Source organism: Babylonia areolata, chromosome 17 (genome assembly GCF_041734735.1).
Source record: "Babylonia areolata isolate BAREFJ2019XMU chromosome 17, ASM4173473v1, whole genome shotgun sequence".
Taxonomy (NCBI): domain Eukaryota; kingdom Metazoa; phylum Mollusca; class Gastropoda; order Neogastropoda; family Buccinidae; genus Babylonia; species Babylonia areolata.
In genome coordinates, this window is record NC_134892.1 from 24239599 (window position 1) to 24257410 (window position 17812).

At 44.8% G+C, this 17812-nt stretch overlaps 1 protein-coding gene across 1 annotated transcript in view; it reads left to right on the forward strand.

Annotated features, from left to right (window-relative positions):
• The window catches only part of LOC143291770 (brother of CDO-like), a 300073-nt gene that overhangs the window by 150482 nt on the left and 131779 nt on the right, over nucleotides 1–17812 (forward strand). Inside the window, exon 6 of the mRNA XM_076601913.1 lies at nucleotides 14717–14862. The gene's annotated coding sequence lies outside the window, so the exon portion shown is untranslated. The remainder of the gene's footprint in view (nucleotides 1–14716; nucleotides 14863–17812) is intronic.

Genomic DNA, 17812 nt, shown 5'->3' on the forward strand with positions numbered 1-17812 from the left:
GTTTCAAACACAGTCGCCAAAGAAGCCCCGCACTTGAGGGAGGGAAAAAGCTAGATGAAAATAAATTAAGGAAGATCCTACAAAAAAACCCCAACAAAACTCTCATTATACTTGAAGAAAAGAAACTTCAAGCCCGCAGACATTTTCCTAATCGTTTGGAAAAGCGGACGTTCCAGGCCGGGTTGTTGAAAAGCTTTCAGCGTCTTTCTATTTGCAGAGGGGAAAGCAGGGAGCCTTGTTCTCTCCCCCTCTTGTGGCCTGCACTGGGAGGACTGGAGAAGAGTGCTTGGCCACTTTGGACTGCCTCTAAAGACCGTGGTGTTGGTGCTTTATGCTGGAAATGAATCTATTGGCCCCTATGGTTTTTTGGTTTTTTTTTTCTTTTCTTTCTTTTTTTTTTTTTTTTTGCCAGCAGCAGTTTCTCTCTGTGTGGCTGGGTGGGGATAGGGGGTGGGCGTGGGGTGGGTGGGTGGGAAGTGGTGCGTGGGTATTTGTTTATGTGTGTGTGTGAATCTATCTGCTCTGCTCCTCCCACCCCCTTTCTCTCGCACACACATATATATAAACCGACACACACACATATAAACACACACACACACACATACACACAAATAAACACACACACACACATAAACAAACACACTCACACACACACACACACACACACACACACACACACACACACACAAATAAACACACACACACACACATAAACAAACAAACACACCCACACACACACCCACCCACACACACACACACAAGCAAACACACACACACACACACACACACACACACACACACACACAACAATTGCGCGCGATTCCTTCTTAGCCGAATACTTCGGGTTTTTTTCTTTTTTTGCCGGGGGTGTAATTTTCAGATCATGAAGTTGCACGAATCTTTATGGGACTATTACACTTATCGACACTTAGGTGCACCCGAGAACGATTTTCTCTAAATGTTGAGCCACATTTCCAGTAACTTTTCACCGTAGTTCAAAATTGTCCTTCAAACACTCTCTCTTGATAAAGATGTTACCAACCCATTTTGATTTTGATGTAGCAGTTGATCCAGTCAACTACAAGGGGCTTTTATTCTTCAAATGTCTTTGGTGAATCATTTGACTTCTTTAACTACTTAAAATCAAACAATTGTATACGAGATCATTATCAGCGAACAACTAAAATTGGAGTCCATTTTAATCTTTCAAGGTGTACTACAGGGTTACACACAAAGTTCCTCTTCTTTTTTTTTTTTTTTTACCAAATACACAAGAACCGATCTATGATCCTTTTTGAGGTGAATAAACCAATGTTTTGAGGGTTGACCCCTTCAGTGCTGGAGAAAAAAAACAGTAGAAAGCGGTGTTTCGAGTCATATAACTATCCGAAACAATAAGCCGCCTAAAACTGCGAAAATGGTCTGGAGATATACCACTCTACATAAACTGTGTGAATTTTCAGCCTTCCAGAGTTATTCACCCTCTCACAGCATGCATATGTACACACGCTCGCGCGCGCGCACACACACACACACACACACACACCCTATCTCTCTCCAATACACATCTTTACACTTCATCATAGCGCCAGCTTACTCTGCCTGTCGGTCTGTCAGTCTGTCTGTCTATTTCCCATGAGCAATGAACTTGCGCAAAGTTCAATCTTGACGACAGGAAGGCCAAGCCATATTCAGAATTTACGAAGCGTGTTTTGGGGGAAATCTCTCTTTTCCTTTGTTCCCACGGAACGACTTTGTCGTGGATGTCTTTTCTGGCTGCTTGATCTTTTTTTCCCTAACGTTACTGTGCACGTAGGTGATACGTACTGTGGCACTCAAGGAGTTACGAAACAAAGTGTGATCAGTATGATGATACGATTGATCAGGATGCTTGAAGAAGCTGACGGGCTGTGGAGGACTGAGGTGGTTGTTTTTTGACTCACTTGTGTAAACAAAGTGAGTCTATGTTTTAACCCGGTGTTCGGTTGTGTGTGTGTGTGTGTGTGTGTCCGTGGTAAACTTTAACATTGACATTTTCTCTGCAAATACTTTGTCAGTTGGCACCAAACAATTGGCATAAAAAATAGGAAAAATTCAGTTCTTTCCAGTCATCTTGTTTAAAACAATTTTGCACCTCTGGGATGGGCACACAAAAAAATAAAAAATGAAGCCTAATTATATGCAAACTGCATTTACTGTTATATTTATATTTTTTTTTATTATCTAAACTTGGCACTTTGACCTCTTATTCTGACACAACAACAAGAGGAGTCATTATTATCATTTTTTGTTCAAACAGGAACTTCTTTTGCTCAGCATGGAAGTTTTATTTTATTTTGCAAACGTTTTGGTGCAGATAGTAAAAAAAGGGAAATTACTCTGTTATCAATGCTAGGGGACTTAATTTATCACAAGTGAGTCTTGAAGGCCTTGCCTGTCTTGTTTATCCTGGTTGCGTCAGTTGAGGGCATTACTGATGTAACCCCTGCGCCGCTCATGTACAGTCACCAGTGCAGCCAGTCCCGGGTTCACGTGCCGCTGTCCTCGTGCCATCAGTGCACGTTGTGTGTCTGTTAAAGTGACGTCAGTGCTCCACCCTCGTCACAGAGGGCAGTCTGGTGACACCTGTCATTTCGCTCTGAAGCAGAAATAGAAGAGAAAAAAGAGCACAGAGAGAGAGAGAGAGAGAGAGAGAGAGAGAGAGAGAGAGAGATTCACATGGTTTATTCATTAAGGCCATAGCCCCCCCGTATGAATAAGGGGCGATAACAACATATGAGAGAGAGAGAGAGCGGGGAGGAGGAGAGGGAGGGGGAGAGAGAGAACCTTTTTTCTTCTAAAAATAACGGATTGGGGTGAGTGGTGTGGGGGAGGGGGTGTCGGGGTGGGAGATGCTGTGGGTGTGATAGTGAGAGTGAGTGAGTGTCACGGCTCGTAGCATTCATTTGTGCGTGTGTTCATGTGTTCGTCTCCCTTCCCTTCCTCTCCCTTTCCCCTCTCCCTTTCTCCCTCCTTCTCTCTCCCCCTTTTTGCTCTAGCGTTCTCTTGTGTGCTCAGTTCTGTTCCGAACTGAAGCACGTGAATCTGTTTGTGACGTGTGTTCTGACATGTCCTTAGTCCTTCTCATTTTTGAACTCTGAGATGAGTTCGGAATTAACGTCGTTGTGAAGGAATGGTTTAGCTTTGCCTTTGGTGCCGAGCTTTGGAAGGAGAAGGGTCGCCGTTCCAGCAAGTGAGCTGTTGGGTGCCCTCTTGGCCAGTCGTGGGGTTCGGTTCTGGTGTGACCCCCTTCTGCCTCTGTGTGGATCTGTGTTTCTTGTTCTCTCCTGGGCCAGTGGTGAGCCTGATTCCTGCCTGGTGACAGGTGAGGGGGGAGTTGTATAGTTAGTTTGTCCTCGTGGTGTCAGTGTCGTAACTTGTGACATTTGGTTGTATTTTGGGGATTGTTTTAACGGAAATCTTTTAAATCCAGTATTCTTTTATTTCTAAATATTTTGGGATAATTGATAAGGTTGTGATTAGGGTTGTTTTGATATGTATTCAGCTCGAGTTGTTTCTGATTCATTTCCTTTGTGAACTGTGTCCAACTGCAGCCTAAGGTTTCCAAAACGTTTGTGTGGTATTTGAAATGTGATTGGTAGATTGCAGTATTGGCTCATTGAGTTTTGTTTCGGTAGTTTGAAACCATAAGGATTGATACTGACATTTTTGTCATTTAGGGTAAATGTCTCTTTCGGATTGCATGCGAGTTTAACTCCTTCATTACTGGATAAATCATAAACATTTCATGTACTTTTGGCGTTCGTAGCATTGTGTGAAATTGACTGTATATGATAAGATAACCAATTATTTCCTTAGTGCATCCCGTATCATTCCAGGAAGAGGAAGGGGGGGGGGGGGTACTCTTTTCCCTGTGATTCTTCCTGTTCTCCCTGACTGCCACCCCAGCGGTACTCCAGGATCCACTTTTCGTCATTCCACTTCACCCCTGTCTGTTCCAACTCCCTCACTCCCACTCCTTTCCCCGACCCCCATATTTTCCAACGCCCTCGCCCACAGTCCCTCCTCCCGTTTCCACCCTCTCCGTTTCCGCGGGCGTACGACTAAAGCCAGTTCAGTGATGCTGTCCTTCAAGAGATGAACGTGATTTAGGTTCAAGTGAACTGACATTTTTTTTCTTTTGCGTAGATCTGTGCTGCTATTAGGGCTTACTGTGTCTTGATCAAGCTGCTATGATGTAATTCAAGAGTGTTGCTGTAGTTAAGTGTTTCAATTTGTGTGTGTGGACCAGGGTATTCAAAATGTACAACAGTAAAGAATTGAGCTGATTTATCTATGTCTCTGTGTTTTGTGTTGTCGGGGTGTTAGTTAGTATGGGAAGGTGCGGGGGGTTCATGGGCAACCCCTTATGGGTTGTGACAGTGAGACTTCAAATGTATTTTCCAAGTTTTCTTTTCTTTTCTTTTTTTTTCCTCTTTCGCTCTTTTCATTGGTAATAGTTTGAGAAATATTGAACACGCAGTACGGAAAATTATCTTTTTCTTGCATTTTTGTTTTCGGATATTTTCATACTTTTTTTTGACTGCTGAACCTGGCTCAGAGAACGTTAACGGCATGCCACGCATCACTGCCCCCACTCCCCCCCCCCACCTCCACCCCCGTCCCCCATTTTTTTCCCTCTCTTCCACCTTTACAAACAAGGCTCCGTTCTTGCTGTTTCCCAACATGAATCACAATTACCGTCACTGCTGTCACTGGTGGCGGAAGAGGCTGAGATTGAAATCAGTGAATTCTACGAGGTGCAATTTGGGGCTGGAAACTTTTTGTCACACCTGAAAAGAGGAGTGTACCCCTTTCTGACGCACCTGTGCATGGTTATACACGGCTGACCTGTGTGCTGTTTGGTGTCAGCGGATGACGTTTGGCCATACAGGACAGGTACCCGGTGATTGTTTATCATCCCCCCCCCCCACCACAATAGATACCCAGCCATGCTGAGTACAGGTGTGTGTGGGGGGGATTGGGACATAGGGGTGGGGTGTAGGGGGAGCTGGCTGAAAAGGGTGGGGCATCCCAAAGCCGTCTCTTTCACTCGCCGGCGGATTTCAAAGCCTGGCTAATGTCGAAGCTCATTTGGCGTGATCACATTTCCAAGACGGTTTTCTTTTTTTTTTTTTCCACCACGGGAGGGGGGAAAAAAACGTCCAGAGAATCATTAGGGAACGGGCCAGCATCAAAGGCACTGGCCAACAAAAGACTCATCCACCCACAACTGCTGGGATCAAAACCAGACCAACAAGAAGAACATCGCTGACGCATTGAGCTGTTGGAATGCTGGGGGGTGTTTTCATTTTTGGGGGTGGGGTGGTGGTGGGGGTGACATGGGGGGATGGGGGGGAGGGCAGGGGAGGGGGGGGGGGTGTTAGGGAAAGAAAGATCAAGCAGCTAGAAAAGACATCCACGACAAAGTCGTTCTGTGGGAACAAAGGGAAAGAGAGATTTCCCCCCCAAAACACGCTTCGTAAATTCTGAATGTGGTTTGGCCTTCCTGTCGTCAAGATTGAACTTTGCGCAAGTTCATTGCTCATGGAAAATAGACAGACAGACTGACAGACCGACAGGCAGAGTTAGCTGTTGCTATGATGAAGTGTAAAGATGTGTATTAGAGAGAGATAGGGTGTGTGTGTGTGTGTGTATGTGTGTGTGTGTGTGTGTACGCGCGCGCGTGTGTGTACATATGCATGCTGTGAGAGGGACAAATCTAGGAAGGGGGTTGGGATTGGTTGAAGAAAAAATCTGATTGAAGACAAACCTCCATGTGGTATATATCCTCATACATTTATTGAAAAGGATCGATGAATAGGATTTCGTTTCTGTCAGGACGAGGCGTACTCTTGGTGAACTGTTTCGGGTGAACACGAGCCCTTTGTGGGGTTAGCTTGAATCCTTTAGGGTTAACACGAAGTGCGTGAAAATACTTTTGTCACAGACAGGCAAGTGGTCAGTTTTGTTTTCCACGGTGAAACCAGACCTTCCTTCCTGCTTAGACGGCGGTTCCAGAGTTGGGTTTTCTCTCTTTCTTGATGTCTTTCTTTCTTGATGTCTTTCTCTCTTTCTTGATGTCTCTCTCTTTCTTTCTTGATGTCTTTCTTGATGTCTTTCTCTCTTTCTTGATGTCTTTCTCTCTTTCTTGATGTCTTTCTCTCTTTCTTTCTTGATGTCTTTCTTTCTTGATGTCTTTCTCTCTTTCTTGATGTCTTTCTCTCTTTCTTTCTTGTTGTCTTTCTTGCTTTCTGTCTGTCTTTTTTTTTCTCGGGTTTTTCTTGTTTGAAGTCGTAGTTTATTGTTTTGTTCTGTTCAAATCTGTTCAGAGTCGCTAATTCATCTCACATGCATATTGTGGGCGGTCTCTATCGGTGTCTCTCCGTCTCTGTCTCTGTCGCCCCCCTCTCTTTCTCTCTGTCTCTGTCGCCCTCCTCTCTCTCTGTCTCTGTCGCCCTCCTCTCTCTCTGTCTCTGTCGCCCCCTGTCTTTCTCTCTGTCTCTGTCGCCCTCCTCTCTCTCTGTCTCTGTCGCCCCCCTCTCTTTCTCTCTCTGTCTCTGTCGCCCCCTCTCTTTCTCTCTCTGTCTCTGTCGCCCCCTCTCTTTCTCTGTCTCTGTCGCCCTCCTCTCTCTCTGTCTCTGTCGCCCCCCTCTCTTTCTCTGTCGCCCGCTCTCTTTCTCTTTCTCTCTCTGTCACCCCCCTCTCTTTCTCTCTCTGTCTCTGTCACCCCCCTCTCTTTCTCTCTGTCTCTGTCGCCCCCTCTCTTTCTCTCTCTGTCTTTCTCTCTCTGTCGCCCCCTCTCTTTCTCTCTCTGTCTCTGTCGCCCCCCTCTCTTTCTCTCTCTGTCTCTGTCTTCCCCCTCGCTTTCTCTGTCTCTCTCGCCCCCCTCTCTTTCTCTCTGTGTCTCTGCCGCCCCCTCTCTTTCTCTCTGTGTCTCTGTCGCCCCCCTCTCATTCTCTCTCTGTCTCTGTCGCCCCCCTATCTTTCTCTCTCTGTCTCTGTCTCTGTCACCCCCCTCTCTTTCTCGCTCTGTCACCCCCTCTTTCTCTCTCTGTCTCTGTCACCCCCTCTCTTTCTGTCTCTGTCTCTGTCACCCCCTCTCTTTCTGTCTCTGTCTCTGTCACCCCCTCTCTTTCTGTCTCTGTCTCTGTCACCCCCTCTCTTTCTGTCTCTGTCTCTGTCACCCCCCTCTCTTTCTCTCTCTGTCTCTGTCGCCCCCCTCTCTTTCTCTCTCTGTCTCTGTCGCCCCCCCTCTCTTTCTCTCTCTGTCTCTGTCACCCCCCTCTCTTTCTCTGTCTCTGTCACCCCCCTCTTTACTCTCTCTGTCTCTCTCTCTTCTCCTCTCTCTTGTCTCTGTCTGCATGCCTCTCTTTCCTTCCTTCTCCGTCTGACTCTCTCTCTCGCTGTCTCTCTCTCTCTCTCTGTCTGTCTTGCCGTTACCTGGGACGATATCTGAGAACTCGTTAAACTGGTGTGACTTTTAAGAGCACACATATCTCGCCTTCCGGCGTCATCTCCGCATCTCTGTCTGCCCTCTTCTTTCTCGCCTTCTCGCTTTCTCTCTGTTTCTTGTTCTCTCTCTCTCTCTCTCTCTCTCTCTCTCTCTCTCTCTCTCTCTCTCTCTCTCGCTCTCCTCTTCTCTCTCCTTTCCTCGTTCTCTCTCTCTCTCTTTCTCTCTCCCCCCTCTCTTTCTCTTTCTCTGTCTTTCTGTTTCAGTTGCAGTTGCGCGTGGCCTCCTCCCTCTGTTCCCTGTTCCCCATTCTCTCTCTTCCTCTCTCTCTCCCTCTCTCCCTCTCTGTCTCTCTCTTCCTCTCTCTCTCTCTCTCAGTACCTCATCCCTCTCTCTTTCCCCTGCTCTTTCTCTGTATTTCTGTTTGTTTTTTGTTGCAATTGGCCGTGACCTCCTCCCTCTGTTCCCCATTCTCTCTCTTCCTCTCTCTCTCCCTCTCTCTGTCTTTCTCTCTCTCTTCCTCTCTCTGTCTCTCTCACTTCCTCTCTCTCTCTCCCTCTCAATACCTCCTCCCTCTCTCTTTCCCCTGCTCTTTCTCTGTATTTCTGTTTGTTTTTTGTTGCAATTGGCCGTGACCTCCTCCCTCTGTTCCCCATTCTCTCTCTCTCGCTCTAAATACCCCCCTCTCTCTCTCTCTCTTTTCCCAGTCTTTCTCTGTCTGTCTTTCTGTCTTTTTTTCTTTTGCAGTTGCCCGTGGCCTCATCGTGCCTTGTTATGGAAAGCTTGGCGCAGTGGCAGCCAGTTTAGGGGCGTTTAGTGGCCGATAAAGCCGCTGCGATTTGTTGCCTGGCGGCCTTTATGTCCCTTGGCTTGCGATTAGCTCCCTTGGCGCTTGCTTGTTGATGCTTACTTCCCCTGTTTAGGGCCTGCGGAAAGAGCGTTGTGTCATTGGTTGTCGAGCGTTTTGCCGAGTGATGGATGGCCGCGTCTTTACCAGCTGCTGCTGCTTCAGCCAGGGTTGGCACTTTGGGTCGTATCTGTTCGCTGAAATGCCGCTCTCTTTTCGCTTTTTTTGGGGGGGTCGGTGTGTGTGTGTGTGTGTGTGTGTGTGTTTGTTGTTGTTGTTGTTGTTGCATTTTTTTAATATTCTGTTTGGTTTCTTTCTTCTTCTTTTTTCCCCTTTCGATTCATTCTTTCTTTGTTTCTTTCTTTCCTTCTTTATTTGAGTTTCTTCTTCCTCTGTCCCCGCCCCCCGCGCCCCCTCCTTCTGTTTGAATTTGCATTTGTATTAATTCTTCTTCTTCTCCTCCTCCTCCTCCTCCTCCTCCTCCTCCTTCTTCTTCTTCTTCTTCTTCTTCTTAAAACTATCTGCACCTTATATTGCCGATTCTCTTACTTATCTCTTCAATCTTTGTCTATCCAAAAATCATTTTCCAAAAGAGTTTAAATATGCAAAGGTTATTCCCTTGCATAAAAAAGGTGATGCTAATGATGTCAATAATTACAGACCAATCTCATTGTTGTCTTCTGTCTCAAAAGTTCTAGAACGTCATGTACACCTTTGTCTTACATTCTTTATTGAAAAATATCAGCTTCTCTATACCAATCAATCAGGATTTAGACAGCACCATTCTTGTGAAACCGCTTTATGTAGAATAACTGATGCATGGCTGTGTGATATTAATAAAAGCAAGGTGGTTGGAGTGATATTCCTTGATTTTACAAAAGCGTTTGACTTAATCAATCACGAAATATTGCTTCAAAAATTGAAATGTTATGGTATTGACAATAACTGCTTATTGTTTCTCAGATCTTACCTAGAAAACCGTATTCAGGCTGTCTATTCACGTGGCTTTATTTCTTCCAAAAGGCATGTTCCAAGAGGAGTACCGCAGGGGTCAATTCTAGGCCCTCTCTTATTTTCCTTGTATATCAACGATCTACCTTTATCAATTCAACATGCAATCTGTGATTTATTTGCTGATGATACATCAATACAATATGCTAGTCACAATGTTGACGAAATTAGTTATCACCTGAATGCCAACATGAAATCTGTCGAAAACTTGTGTGATGCTAATGATATGGTCGTACACCCTGAAAAGACAGAATGCATGTTAATTTGTCCTCGTCAGAAAAGACAGAACATAAAAGAAGCACAACTTAACATAAAATATAAAGATAATACTATCAAACAAGTTACTAAGCATATGCTATTAGGCATTACTATTGATCAAAATCTTTCGTGGCAGGAACATATTCATTGCCTCATAAAACAAGTATCATCTAGTGTATTCCAATTATCACAGATCAAACACTTTCTTGATAATCATTCTAGACGTGTGTTTTACTTTGCCTATATCCAGTCTCGCCTCAGCTATTGCTCGATTATTTGGGGTAAATGTCCTCCTTCTACATTAAAGCCACTTTGCTCTTTACAAAAACGTGCCATTAAGATGATTAACCATGTAAATACCACAGGTGGATCTGTGCACAATATGTACAAAGAACTTCAAATATTACCTGTTCATCTACTTATTAGATATAACACATTGATTCTTATGCATAAAATTGTTCATAACGCATGCCCACAATATTTAAAATCGTTATTTTGTTTCCAGTTCCAACGTAATTCAGATAGAGCTATTGTCCCAAAGCCTAAAATTGATTTATTTAAGATGAGTCTCTCATTTAATGGAAGCATCGAATGGAACATGCTTCCAAAGACATGTCGTCAAATTCCAGCCATATCTCTCTTTAAAACTAAGATAAGAATATTTCTATTCGATACATTTGATTAACCTACTCGCGGTCTTTTGCAAATGCTTGCTTGTACTCAGTCCACTAGCTGCCATGCCATGATGAATGAAAAATTGAATGTATGTGTATGTGTGAACAGTAAGTGCGTGTGTGTGTTTGTGTGTGTTTGAGTGTGTGGGCGTGAATGTGTACGTATGTCTTTGTTGCTTGTTTTATAATTTTGTGTGTGTGTGTGTGTGTGTGTGTGTGTGTGTGTGTGTGTGTGTGTGTGTGTGTGCGTGTGTGTGTGTGTGTGTGTAAGTACCTATGTACATGTAATGTACCAATTGTTCCAGTTTTTCATCGCTTTGTTACCTTTAATAGACTATTCAAGTTCCTATTCTTATTCGTCGTTCTTATTATTTTATTTTATTTCAGTTTATTTCTTTATTTTTATGTTTTGTGTCGTTCGTTCTTTATTTTTTATGTCGTTAAATGGGCAGAATTGTAAAAAGGCCTTTACTGTGCCTAATTCTTTACCCATTAAAGATTCAATCAATCAATCAATCTTCTTCTTCTTCTTCTTCTTCTTTTTCTTCTTCTTCTTCTTCTTCCCCCTCCTTCCCTTATGGATATATACATCTCCACGTCTAGTGAGTGTGTCACTGTGCATTAAAAATGCGTCTGGCCGCTCTTTTTGAATTTTTTTAATTATTTATTTATTTATTTTATTTTTTTAGAAAGGGATTTTGCTTTGATGTGAGTTGGTGACAGGCTCATGTGATGTCTGGTGTCACGTGAGTGATAGCTTGACGGGCAGTTGTCACGTGACTTGGGCAACAACTCTTCGTGTTCGTTCCTTTTGTGGTCAATTTTCTTTTCAGTGTGAGTGATCTTAGACGAGGAAAAAACAGCAACAGCAGCAACGACAACTACCAGAACAATTTGGGAGGAAGAATAGACTGTGTACTGCATGTATGTGTTTTTGTGTGTGCGCGTATCTGTGTGTGTGTGTGTGTGTGTGTGTGTGTGTGTGTGTGTGTGTGTAGGGGGGATGTATGTGGTGTCGGCGTGCCTTCGTGTGTTTTCGGTTTGTTGAAATTCGTCTCAGGATTATGTAAAGAGGTCTGAATTATTCAGCTAGAGGAAGTGTTGATGTCTGTGTGTGCTGGGTTTTAGAACGCTGTCAGATCTTCCTTACCCCCTCACTCCCACTCCTGCCTTCTGTACTGCTCATTGTTCTGCTCCCTCAGCCCCTCCACACACACACACACACACACACACACACACACCTACACGGCGTCTTCATGGCTGTCTTAAGAGTGGTGACGTCCTGGCTGTCTGAAGAGTGGTGACGTCCTGGCTGTCTGTAGAGGGGTGACGTCCTGGCTGTCTGTAGAGGGGTGAAGTCCTGGCTGTCTGTAGAGGGGTGAAGTCCTGGCTGTCTGTAGAGGGGTGACGTCCTGGCTGTAGAGGGGTGAAGTCCTGTCTGTAGAGGGGTGAAGTCCTGTCTGCCTGTAGAGGGGTGAAGTCCTGTCTGTCTGTAGAGGGGTGAAGTCCTGCGAAGTCCTGTCTGTAGGTGGGTGAAGTCCTGTCTGTAGAGGGGTGAAGTCCTGGCTGTCTGTAGAGGGGTGAAGTCCTGGCTGTCTGTAGAGGGGTGACGTCCTGTCTGTAGAGGGGTGAAGTCCTGGCTGTCTGTAGAGGGGTGAAGTCCTGGCTGTCTGTAGAGGGGTGACGTCCTGTCTGTAGAGGGGTGAAGTCCTGGCTATCTGTAGAGGGGTGACGTCCTGGAGAGAGAGGAAAGAAAGATCAGGGAGGGGTACAAAACCCGAGAGAGAGAGAGAGAGAGAGGGGTGGGGGGGAGCACCAGTGTACCTCAGAAATTCCAAGATAACGCATAGAAAGATAAAGTGAACATCACGGGGAAAGAAAAAAAAAGGAAAAAAAAAAGAAACCCAAAAAACAAAAAAACAAACAACGAAACAAAAATTACTCTATTAAGAAAATAGCTCCGTTTTCACTACTTTCCATTAAACCCCCCCCCCCCCCCCCCCCCCCCCCCCCCACACACACACACACACACACCCCTCCTCCAACTTTTTTTTTTTTTTTTTTTTTGGTCAACTTTACACGGATACTGTGCCAAAAGAACCGGTATGTTCTGACAAGACGTGGTACAAGCCAGGGCTGTATTCAGGTCCACAACTCCCGTCCGGCCCCCCTTTGTCCAAAAGTTTGCTTGGAACAAACCTCTCCCCCCCCCCACCCCCCACCCCCACCCCTCCAGTTCCTCCCCCCTCCCCCTCCCGTCTGTTAGCGGCCATTGTGGTGGTGGTGTGCGCCACGGATTAGGACGAGGGCGCCGACATGGAGCCCCCTTTGTGTCCTCGCTTTTGATTGGTGGCTTTCCCGCTTGTTGACGCTACGTGAGCGCGTGACAGGGCGCGCGTGATTGGCTCCGTCAGAGTGCACTATTCCGTGAGACGGGGCTGGTGTTTGGTTTACACTTTTTTTTTTGAAGAATGTCCAAGCGTGCCGTATGGAAGATTGGAAAGTAAACTGAAAAGATTGGAGGGTAGGGGGTATGGGTGGGGGGTAGTGAAATAGGCTAGGGATGCAGATGTTGTTTGTTTAAAGTTTTGTTCCTTCCTTCTGATGTAAGGATAAAGGACTGGGCAGGGAGAGTGGTCTGCTCTTGCCCGAGACGTGACGCGGATGGCGTGGTGTGAGTTGGGTTGGTTCGGTTCGTGAATCCCCTGTGGTGGTGGTTAGATTTAGTGAGATAAAATGTTCTTTCTGGTGGTTGTTAGAGTTAGTGAGATGAAATGTTCTTTCTGGTGGTTGTTAGAGTTAGTGAGATGAAAGGTTCTTTCTGGTGGTTGTTAGAGTTAGTGAGATGAAAGGTTCTTTCTGGTGGTTGTTAGAGTTAGTGAGATGAAATGTTCTTTCTGATGGTTGTTAGATTTAGTGAGATGAAAGGTTCTTTCTGGTGGTTGTTAGAGTTAGTGAGATGAAATGCTCTTTCTGGTGGTTGTTAGAGTTAGTGAGATGAAAGGTTCTTTCTGGTGGTTGTTAGAGTTAGTGAGATAAAATGTTCTTTCTGGTGGTTGTTAGAGTTAGTGAGATGAAAGGTTCTTTCTGGTGGTTGTTAGAGGTAGTGAGATGAAAGGTTCTTTCTGATGGTTGTTAGAGTTAGTGAGATGAAAGGTTCTTTCTGGTGGTTGTTAGAGTTAGTGAGATGAAATGTTCTTTCTGATGGTTGTTAGATTTAGTGAGATGAAATGCTCTTTCTGGTGGTTGTTAGAGTTAGTGAGATGAAATGCTCTTTTGTAATTACAGAAAAATTGTTATCGGTGGACCCATTTTGCAATAAGGAAAACGGATTCACGAGCGAGCAAACCACACACGCGCACACATGCATACACGCAGCGCACACGCGCATTTAGGCCTACACATCGATAGATAGATAGATAGATAGATACATACATACATACATACATACATACATGCATTCTCGCGCAAACACAGACACACAGACGCAGACACACAACCACACACACATCTATCTATCTATCTATGTCTGTAAGTTTATATGTATGCACACACACACACACACACACACACACACACACACACACACACACACACACACACATATATATATATATATATATATATATATATATATGTAAAATATGCGCACGGACACGCCAGTGTCTCTCTCTCTCTTTCTCTCTGTCTGTCTGCCCCTCTCTCTCTCTCTATCTCTCTGTCTGTCTGTCTCTGTCTGTCTGTCTGTCTCTGTCTGTCTGTCTCTCTCTGTCTCTCTCTCTGTCTGTCTCACGCCCCGGGGGATGAGAGAGGACAAAGAGATGGACAGTCAGCCAGAAAGTCTGCAGAAATCCAACAAGGATACTGGCTTGGTGTAACATAACTGTGATGTAGCAGTCAAACTGTCTCGTAGGCCCCGTAAAAACATCACTATCATCTTCCTGCTGGGTGGGATTTATATCGCTTTGTGCCGTTGTTGTTGACTTTTTCATTTTATTTGTGTGTGTGTGTGTGTGTGTGTGTGTGTGTGTGTGTGTGTGTGTGTGTGTGTGTGTGTTGTTGATGATGACGATGTATTGCTGTCTTATGGAAGTTTTGCAGTCAAAGGCCAAACGCATGACATGAGTCATCCTGAACTGAATCCGGTCCACATGGACACTGAACAGTGTAGTTAGTGTGAGGCTGGGAAATGCAGATAGTTCACGTGGTGGATTTGCTTGCGTACATTTCTGATACATGTTTGAATTGTGCTTTAATTGCAGAGAGAGAGAGAGAGAGTTTACATTTGTTCATTGTCATTTATGTTTGACGGTGTGTGTGTGTGTGTGTGTGTGTGTGTGTGTGTGTGTGTGTGTGTGTGTGTGTGTGTGTGTGTGAACATACCTGTCCATCTCTCTTCCTGTCAGTTTCATTCTATTCTCTCTTTTTTTTCAGAATCGGCAGCAAGAGCGCGTGGAACATACAGGAAGCGTTGTTATTAACCCCTCCTCTAACGTCACGGTGCTATCGTCATGTGACGAAATTGACCAAGTCAGGGTTTACTTGTCATCATCGTCGTCGTCATCGTCAGCTTTTGACAGGTCAGTTATATTCGTAGCTTCTCTCTCTCTGTTTGTCTGTCTCTATCAGTCTATCTTTCTCTCTGTCTATCTGTCTGTGTGTTTGTCTATCTCTCTTTCTCTCTCTCTCTGTTTGTCTATCTCTCTCTATATATATATATCTTTCTCTCTGTCTGTCTCTGTCACACACACACACACACACACACACACACACACACACACACACACACACACACACACATATATATTCACACACACTGACACAGAGACAAGGCACAGACATGAATACAGAGAGACAGAGAACTGTGGATAAAAACACTGTAGAGTATATCCCTGTGTGTGTGTGTGTGTGTGTGTGTGTGTGTGTGTGTGTGTGTGTGTGTGTCCCCCCCTCTGTGTGTGTGTGTGTGTGTGTGTGTGTGTATCCCTGTGTGTGTGTGTGTGTGTGTGTGTGTGTGTGTGTGTGTGACTCAGACTTGCACTGAGAGTCATTAAATCATCATGACAACCAGAACGTATCTATAGACACAACATGGGAACACAGGACAGGGTGGGTTGGAATTTCCAATTTTCTTTCTTTCTTTCTCTTTATTTTGTTGTTTCTTCCTTTTTTTTCTTCTTTCTTTCCTTCCTTCTTCCTTCTGTCCATCCATCCTTTCTTTCCTTCCTTCTTCCTTCTGTCCATCCATCCTTTCTTTCCTTCTTCCTTCTGTCCATCCATCCTTTCTTTCCTTCCTTCTTCCTTCTGTCCATCCATCCTTTCTTTCCTTCGTTCTGTTGTTCACTCGTTCATTCTTTCTTTTCTCTGTTCCTTCCTTCCTTTCGTTATTTCGTTCCTCCTTCCATTCTTTGTTTCTCTCCTTCTGTCTTCCTTCCTTCCTTCCTTTCTTTATTTCATTCCCTCTTTCCCTCTTTTCTTTTGTCTTCTTCTTTTTTCCGTTTCTTCCATTCTCCCTTCTTCCCTTCCTTCCTCATTTAATTCCTTTATTCCTTATTTTTTTGTCCCTTCCTTCCTTCCTTCCTTCCTTCCGTTTTTTTCTTTCAAAGAAGGATCTGTTCTGTGTTCAAAGAATGTTTTGTTTACAGTACATGCACACATGACGTCTTGCCTGTTGTTTGACTTTTCCCACGCAGGTATTCCTAAACACACCTCGCCATGTGAATCATTTCTGTTGATCATCAGCAGTGGCGTGGCAGAAAATCATTTGGTTTCCCTCTGCTCTGCTCGTCTTAGGCAGCTCCAAGATGGCTTGTTTTGCGTCTGCAGGAACTATCCTGAAGATGGAGCCGTCTGTCTGTTTGTCTGTCTGTGTGTGTGACACACACACACACACACACACACACACACACACACACACACACACACACACACACACACACACACACACACACGAAGAAGATCAAATACGCACATACGTAAAAGATGCATGACAACGTCGATGTGTTTCGGAAACTTGATCAAACCCTGCAAGTACTCCCCCGAAGCCGAATTATGGCTGTCTAAACGATGGGATTCAGACAAAAAGCCCACTCACTGACAGGGTTGAGCGAAGCAGGAGTTGTAGCCCACGATCGCAGAAGACAAGGATGTTTTCCAATAGGATTCATAAAGACGTATTGCATTGTATGGTACGGTACGGTATGGTATTGCACTGAATTGCAGAATGCTTTATCATCTCAACAAGAGAAATTCATTTGTGTTGTAAGACACATAAACAGTACACAGTCATTCAACATGTGTACATGAAAGACATAAAATGTTTAGATGGCAACCCATGCGTACAATAAATAATCACAGCAGATAACAATAACAGAAACCTTTAAAAGGTAACTCAGAGTAAATCATACAAACATCATCACAGCTGTACATGTGCAACACAAAATCAGTTAAAGGATGTGAATATAATAGGCATGAAATAGCATACTAAAAGTAGACATAAGACATAATAAGATTATAATAGAAATGCAGTTCAGCAATACTTTGATTTAAACGCTGAGATATGTATACATCTATCATAAGTAGACTATATATGATGTTGAATCGGAACAGGCAAGTCAGTCTTACCTCAGTGAGGCGACAGTCCTTCACTGATGACCATTCTGACCAACAGCAGACCAGGGTCAAAGTGATGACTGTAGCTAACTGGCTGAACAGGGGAGGGAGGGGGGAGAGAGGGGGGCGGGGGGGGGGGGGGGGGTGACGAATGATTCACTCTTTTTTTTTTTTTTTTCCTGTCCCACAATCGTCTGCCATCTTCCCCCAACTTGATACCCGGGTCATCAGTTATCGGGGTACGTGTCCACCCTTAATGCACCTGCTTTGAGACACCCGACAACGCTCAGCGCCCCGTCAGGACAGGACGGGGTGGATCTGAGCGGAGAATCTATCTCCACCCGTGTCGAAACAAATCGCACTGGTTTGTGGCCCAGCCGACCGCGAAGGACGCGGCGATCTCTGTCCTGCTGTGTGCTGTGATCAGAGGGGAACATGTCTTGTCTCTCTCTCTCCTCTCTCTGTGATCAGAGGGGAACATGTCTTGTCTCTCTCTCTCTCCTCTGTCTGTGATCAGAGGGGAACATGTCTTGTCTCTATTTCCTCTGTCTGTGATCAGAGGGGAACATGTCTTGTCTCTATTTCCTCTGTCTGTGATCAGAGGGGAACATATCTTGTCTCTCTCTCTCCTCTCTCTGTGATCACAGGGGAACATGTCTTGTCTCTCTCTCTCTCTCTCTCTCTCTCTCTCTCTCCTCTCTCTGTGATCACAGGGGAACGTGTCATCTTGGGGATCAAGCTTTCTGACATTGGCTGGTTTCTATCTTGAGGCCATCAGATATTTCACGGTGTTGCTCAGTCACAGGTCAAAGCCTGGAGAATCTGTGTGTTACGATAGTTTTTTCTCTGATTCTTTGTAGCCATCACTTTGTGGGTGAATACGGCGACATGAAGCATTTACTGTGTGTTGTTTGGGGG